The sequence below is a fragment of the Amblyomma mixtum genome, chromosome 3 (assembly GCF_055824585.1).
Source record: "Amblyomma mixtum isolate Tamu chromosome 3, ASM5582458v1, whole genome shotgun sequence".
Lineage (NCBI taxonomy): Eukaryota > Metazoa > Arthropoda > Arachnida > Ixodida > Ixodidae > Amblyomma > Amblyomma mixtum.
Window position 1 is genome coordinate 331,471,764 of NC_143014.1, and position 8,133 is coordinate 331,479,896.

Sequence of the window (8,133 nt, forward strand, 5' to 3'; positions counted from 1 at the left end):
TTATTTTGCCTGTGCGCTTTCAACTGCAGTATACAGCTAGCCTAATTCATGTTTCAGGGTAAAGAATCTACCGAAGTACTAATTTACAAGCCTTTTCTAAATGAATATCTCGCTGTAAAGTAGAAAAGTATGATATATGTGTGTTTGCATTTCATTCCGCCCTGACTGTACATGCAGAACATGTCTGTAATAAGTATTATTATCAGTGATGGCTGTTACTTCCAACACTAAGCAAATAAGTGAAACCTCCAAGCCCTCCTTGAAGGAAAGAGTCTATGCAGACAAGATGCTAAACACGCTTTGAAGTATGCAGATTCGATCATCAGCACGGCAAATACTGCTACATTAATAGCGAGCACTTCAGGTCAATACACGGTGCCTTTGAAACTTCTTGCCTAAAATTTGCTCGCGAAAATGCAGAACACATGCAAAAGTGCAATCTGTAGGCACAACAAGTCATACTGTGCAAGCAAGAAGAAAAAAAATGAAGCCAATGCTTTGATACTCTTTCAGTCATTCAGGAGTAAAAGTGATAATGCATGCTGGCAGATGTTGCTACTTTAACAATGAAAAATAGCGGCTTCTGCTCACTTACAACAAACGCTTTCTCTGAACAAACAATGAAATAAGCAATGCCAGTCATGCAGCCTCTCGTCATTCCTTTTACGACAGCCTTTAATGCTGGAATGCAAGCCTCCCCGCCAGTGCAGCGACACAAATACACGGAGCTTCGAATGCCAACGATATAAGAGTTAATTTACCACGTCGTCATTATAACGTAAACGATTCACACGCGCTCTGCACCAGGCCGCCAGTCAACGCCAACTCTTGGATCACGGTACATGATAGTTTGCACCGAGTGTGCGACGCTACCAAAAAACACGAGCAAGCAGTGTATCCAAGTGAGCGCAAAGCAGATGTAGCCAAGCACATGCAGCAGCCGATGAGCAACCTAGATTATGAAAACGGGCGCACTAAGGCGCGCGTGAAACGGAAAGGAGCGCGAAAGGCGCGCACGCCAAAGGTCCGTCCTGAAAACGATACCCTACGGCGATAATCGAGGCGACGATGGCTGAAGCAGGCAGAAGCTCGAGCTGGCACGCTAAGCACAGCACGGACAAAATCCGACGACGCAGAAGAGTGCGCTGAGAACATGTCGAGAAGAGAGAAGAACCGCGGCAGAGGCACGGGGAGGGAGGCGAGCGCTACGAGAGACGTACCGCCATGACCGACGTTGTGTGGGGCGGCCGCACACCCGGCAGGAAGAAAGGCCACTCGGGCCACTACAGGAGCTGCGGTGAAACGTTGTCGGCGTAAGACGCGCGCAAAAACAGTTGAGGGTTACTCTGGTTGGGCGTGGAACGACCAAAGTGGCGCAAAGACTGGCGTACGCCGGCGTGCACCACAACGCCCGAAAACAATCACCGTCCACCGCAAGCCATGACCGCCAGCCAAACATATACAGTGCTTGGCTTAGCTTGGCTTGCTCAACGAACGCGACAGTCGACAATAGAGGAAGTCGCATGGTACGGTCAACCTTGGAATGCAGGGGAAGGTAGGAAAAAAAAAAGAGACCGCGGACATTCACGCCGAGGTTGAGAGGAAGATGCCCTCTCCCGAACGGCACGGTCGGCGTGCTCTCTGGTTGGAAAGGTTCCTTTTCACAATGGGCGCATTCCTCCCTTCTAAACAGCCTCTAACCCTGCGAAAAAAACTTTACCGAAGGAGAAGCAGATAGGAACTGGACGCACACCCTCGAAGTAGTTACATGCTACTCACTGCGAGACGCCTCAAAGAGCAGTTGTAGTGAGCAATTCACTGCGTACTGCTTTCTTGTTTTCCAATGCGTTAATTAAATCAGTTTGTTAAAGTTTAGTCGTATTTATAATGAACCTAAAGCGAACGAAGCGTCTTTGCTTTACGAACAAAACGGGTCGTTTTTCGAAGGTTGCTGGAAGCGGCTGCAAAATAAAGTTGTTTCTCTCTCTCCGGAAGCTGCTGCACTCTGCTCGGTGATCTACGCGACGCATTAGGGCATTCCGTAGTAAGCACTAAATGAACGCGACATTCTTGTGGGCTAGTGACAACGCTTTTGCATACCTGGAACCTGGAATGTCGTTTACGCAGGAACACCACGCTGTGCGCGCTTGAGACAGCACCTGTCTTCGCAGCAAAGGTGAAATACGACTCCGGCACGACAAATCGTTTGATGCAGAGCAGTGAAATTACACTTACCTTTCACACATCGGTCTTCCGTGCATCAAAGCGTACTTGCGCCACTGCGTCAACAAGAACGCAAATTGTCGTTGAAAAGAGAAGCAAAGTGGAGCCGCCACCACAGCAGCGCACTCAGTGGCGTAGGGGTATAAAGGTGACCCCAAGGCACCGACCAAGTTCAAAGCGAGTATCTCTAAAATTTCGGGGGAGGAGGGGGGAGTGGGATGAAGGGTGTATGAGCACTAGCACAACTTGCTTGGCTGCGCACATGCCCCTGGCCTCCCCCCTTTCGTTCCCAGAGATCGCAAGTGTAGCAGACATGCAATTTTTTTCTGCACTAATTTTGCAAAGAAAGGATGCTGCGTAAGCCCATTTTCACATCTGCTGTCAGACCGTAACGCTTGGCACCCCCTGGAAATGCGGCACCGTGCAAAAAAAGGCGGTCAGTTAACAAAAATGCTTCAAGTTATAATTATCAATTTCAGAGGCAATATTGCATTTGCAAAATAGAATTGAAATTTAATTGAATGTGTTGTAACCCAAACACAACTTTTCAAAAGTCTTAGTAGTGCTACGGCTTGGAGTATTTCGGCTCTGTGGGCAGCCCTGAACCGAAGCGAATATTAAAAAAGCGCGCCAGTGACTTCTCTCCACTCATTTGCAGCGTTTGGCAAATGCTATAAAAAGAATTTAACACCAATGTCATTAACGTTTGACCAAAACAAAAACGTAACGCTGCTGTGATGGTTCCCGTATTAGCTGGGACGGCTCAGGGGCCCACCGAAACAGTGAGACAGATATTGCCCCCTTTTCAATAACAAATTATTATTGATCATGCAGGTATGAAAGTAAGCAGCGGCGTCAAATCATGACAACCTTTGCTCTGTTTCTGTTGTCGTTAATTAAGTTATTAATGCGTTTGGCGGTAACACAATGCCGAAGGAGTCAACCGCTGTGTGGTGTTAAGCTTTGCTGCCTAACAGAATGTTCAAGTTTTCTTCCCTGCAACACCTACGGGCGAATAATGACGATTCCTCCGTTATTGAACTGAAGTACGGTCTCCACCTCCGTGTTTTCTAAAAATGCTAATTGTCCTTTTTTTCCAAGTAGTAAGTCTCCGTAAAGACACGGATTTTTTTTACAGTGTGGCGTCGCAGCGACACGAGCGCCACGGACAACGAGATTGCTGCGCGCGGGGGAGCCGCCTGCTTGGGCTCGGGAACTTGGACGCGCGCTGACGTTCAGACGCGAGGCTCAGCTCTCCGTCGGCGGGGCGAGGCCTCGTGCTGAGGAATGTTCCCCCGCGCCTCGTCCCGTGAGGCCGTGGAGTATCTCCGATTCCCTAGCGTGGGTGAACATTCGCTCGTAACCGTGTTGATGAGTCGGACGTCCTGGATTCCTTAGCTTACTTTGTTGCTAGCTGACGTTATTGTGTTGTAGCAATAAATACCTGTTTGTACCAGGCAGAGTGTCATTCCTTTTATCCATCAGAGCAAGGCCCGCCGTGGACGGCTTGCACTCGGTAGCGCCCGCAATCACGTGGCAGGGTCCCGATGGTTTTGATTTGTCAGCCGCGGTGAAACAGGGAAAACGTATTTATCTCCCCCTATGAAAACCTGACGGCTTAGGTAAAACGCCGTGTGTACACTTTCTCTGCAGACGGCTGAAGAACTCAACACGGACCTTGTATTGAGCTCAATATAAACAACTAGCACAACCATCAACCAGCACTAGGTTCAAACATTGCGGATAGCTGCGGGCATACAAAATGTTGTTGATATGCTTTTTGCATTTAGCTTCGACTCCAGAAACATGACCAGGCATAGTGGCCACAGCGTAGAAGTAAACAAGCATTGCTGACACCCACGTAACCTCAAAACCTTTACCATACGCTCCACTGCGCAAAATATAGAGCTGCTGTCAACAGCCATTTGTTTCTAGCTTGGGGAAACCTTCCACTGGTCTGTTCTTTTATTCACACAAGTACGAAAGGACAGCTGACATCTAGTAATGGTGACTGAAGTGATTCGTTTCATCCCATATGAGACATTATTTTGCCCTTGTTACCCAAATTACACTATCTACAGTGCACCGAAGAGCTTGGCTATTTCGTTTATGTTTTTTATCTTCCGGAGTAGCACGCCTGTGGCATGCTTAATTACCGACTACAGCAACTCAACTACAGCAACTGGCTCACACGTAAGCGTTCATGGATGCAGTATTGTTCAGGTGGCTTTCAGACTTTTCGTGCAGGCTTAACGTCTGTGCTGCCCTCTTTCACGTTCTGCGACCTGCGCATAACAAGGCTCATATTGTGCGTGCAACGTGGTACTTTGTAGTGCCAGGTCTCCACAGGAAATGCAAAATGCAGCATTTTTTTGCGTTGCCCTCAAGCCCGAATACTCGTACCAGCTTAAACAGCACTTTTGCAAGCTATTTCCTGACTGGAATGAGGGTAGGCAGTAAGGCGAGGAATTATGGCTTTAAGATTGATGGGAGGCAGTGGTAGTTACCGGTCTTCACCGGAAGCACCCTCAAATCTTTTTTTTCAGCCTTCCATGGCTCTTCGCGCCCTCATGAAGAGTTTCATCTGAGCATTATTTATACTTCCGAAAACACGGCGTCACTAGAGCTGAGTTGTCTCTTGCCTCCTCAGTGCTGAACACCTGATGTCTTGAGGCATGAAAATAGCTTCAGCGGGGCCCATTTTAAATGTCCCAGATGCGATCGAGACTGCGTCGATTGCAGAGTGCATGGAACGCTTAAAATGCAAAATTATCCTCAGCGCATTCCTATCCCTAGAGTGCGTTCTGCAGAACTCCTCTCTGCATCGAATATGTTAAACCGAATGTCACTGTGCACAGCACATGCTCTTCACACTTTTCGCTGCCCTGCGTTTGTGCTTCCACCAAGGAGAAGTTTTTAAACGTGCGAAAGATTTCAGCGAGCATTCCAGCCCACATTGAAGGTTTCAGATCACGTGCGCTTGCAAGTAATAAGCGTGGACACTTCCCAAAGGAGAAGTTCGGGCAATCAAGTAATTGAGAATGGAAAGAACCAAAAGATATTGGTCCAGTATTGTGATCAGTGCACGTAGTGTGAGTGAAGCTTCTTCCGGCTTTAGCGTACAACTGGTCAACGTCATTCACGGGTTACACAGGAAAATGCAAAAGCTGCTGAGGGTGGTAAGAAGATCCGCTAAATACTACTGCACCGGTAAGCGCCTCGAAAGTTTAGTTTGTCTGAAGGTCCTGCAATGAAGTCGAATCGTGCGACGTCTACCTGGCATTGAGAGAATCGTGCTCGCCGGAGCAACAATTTTTCTCTCGGGAATGACTGGAATAAAGCAACAGGGCATTTGCCCATGCAGGCAAAAATGCTGTCAGACATTCTTGGAATTCAGCAAAATGGACAACTACCGCAAGCTAGCTGGCGCTATGCTCTGGTTGGGATAGAACTAAAGTTTCTGCTCGAGGCAGCGATGATGAGGAAGCAAAAGGAGATAGCACGCAGCAGTACACTCCGAAATGTAGCCCTAGCTGAGGAAGGTTCAATTAACCTGCAGACATGAAACCCAAAATCTCCATAAGACAAAAATAAACCCACACTGGGGCCGGAGAAATACCACAGCACATATGACGTCGTGTCATTTTTTTATTGGTCCTTTCACACCGCAGGTGACGCCGTTAAACGTTTTTTTTTGTTGCTGCGGAAGGTGTCTACAGCGAGCTAATAGATACGTCTAAATCCTTCACCACCTGTCTTGTCTTCGTAGAAAATTAAACCGCTTTGGTCATAGTCACGCTCTATCCTATGCAAGCCGTCTCGGTTTTCGTTTTTCATTGCTGTCACCAGTCTTCACCGTGTGATACCAGCGGTGGGTTCGTACCGCCAGGCACACGAAGCACATGCGCAGCGTGACATCGTTCAGCGGGCCGCATATTCTAATCCGCTAAACCCTGCTGCTCCCGGAGCCGTTGAACCCGCTGGAGAAATACCACATGGAGTTGCGGTTTGAGGCGGGCAGTTTGGCGCATATTTTGTTTGGCGTGTGGGCCAGCTGATTATGCTCGCTCATTTCAAAGTGCCGCCACGTATGGCAGCGGAGTTGTTGCGTATCAGGAAGTGGCCACCGGAGATGACAAAAAGGAGCGGTGTGGAAGCCTTTGCAAGGGGTATATTAAAAAGCGCTATGAACACCGCCGCCTATCAAAAAGTGCGCCGAGCTACACCATGAGCGGATCTTTGAACCTGGGGCGGAAATCATCCCAAGGGAAAAGCTGCGACCATCTTGAAGCATTCCTCTATTTTGCTGACCTGGGTGCCTTGCCCAGCTTTTACAGATCTATAAACGTTGCCGTTCCCAGCCGCCGCCCTCCCTCAGGGGATGACATGTGAGGGCCTGATGAAGTTTCCTCTGCCGCCTGCAAACATAGTTAAGCCGACAAGGCCATAAAACTGTGCCTTTTTTTAAGCAGTGTTATTACCTCAGGGAATAAAAGAGCATGTAAGACCTGCCGCGGTGGCTTAGTGGTTCGCGCGCTCGGCTGCTGACCAGAAACACGCCGGATCAATCCCAGCTGCGGTGGCCGAATTTCGATGAAGGTGAAATTCTAGAGGCCCGTGTGCTGTGCGATGTTAGTGCCCGTTAAAGAACCCCAGGTGGCCGATATTTCCGGAGTCCTTCACTACGGCGTCCCTCATAGCCTTAGTTGTTTACAACGTTATACCCCAATAACCCAATAAACCAAAAGGGTATCACATGATGGATAACAAGGATGCTGCCACCTACAGCTGCCAGCATCGTACCTCCCGCACGAGCCACCAAGAACGCAAGGAAGACGGCAAAGAAGAAAGGCTCTAGATTTTCGTTCCATTCGGGTTTGTACCTCCAACCATTGCCAGCTTCACAGACCGACCATGACGACGCACTCTTTCTCCAAGAGGCCCTGCCACCCTTTCGACGATTATCCCGGATGTATCGACCTGGGCCAGGGTGATCTCCTTGGTACCACAGAAATGGCATTTCTCTCAGTCGTGAGCGTGGACCTGCTGCCGTCAGTCATCCAGTGGCCCCCTGTGGCGAGAGGAACGTGCACGCATACACCCGGGCGCTGTGTACATCTAGGCGGCCCCCAGTCTTGGAGTTTCGCCAAGGGCCTCCCCGTCTCGGTCCGACAGTTTCGCAGCGGGCCGGTCATCGCGACTGCGCTCCAAGTGGAGGACGGCCTTGGCGAGTTGCCTGACGGAGGAGCTCCCAGTCTCATTGATCTGCCAGCCGTGTTCCCAGCGACCTCCACGGTGATATATTCTCTTATTTCTCTGGGCGGAGTGCGTGCAAAGAGATACAGCTGAAGAGAAATTCTGCTTCTGTTGCTCACTGTGGCATCTCCTTATGAGAGCGCAGTGTTGTAATGCACCACTGCGTTTACGAAAGTTGTTTGCAAGATGCCTACCTTCCGATTTGGGGAATTGATGCAAGTATCTTAGAGGAAACGGTTGAGAATGGAGGTGACTAACTTGAAAAGTGCGTTTCACCTTTCATGTTGAAAATAGTTCACTGGGCGCTTACTGTTGGGGCAGCGAATTTGAGTAACAGCGCGGACGGTGTGAAATGCTGATGCTAGTCAAACTATTCGTTAACTCTGAGAAGGGGGGCAGGATGAAATAAGGATAGGCGTCCGTGCGTTGGCACGCGTCACGTACGGCCGCTTATCCAGCGAGGGTGACGTCCGGCGAGGGTGACGCGAATTGCTCACCAGTTGTCTCTCGCCCAACGCCGCCACTAGTGTTTTTATACATCCTCCAGGAGAAGGCCCAGTTGCGCGACTCTTTTATTAGCGGCGCGGAGAAAACTATTCGCGGATCACATGTTCTCGCTGACGTATTTTGTCCCAATTCGTGTCGGCTCGTAGC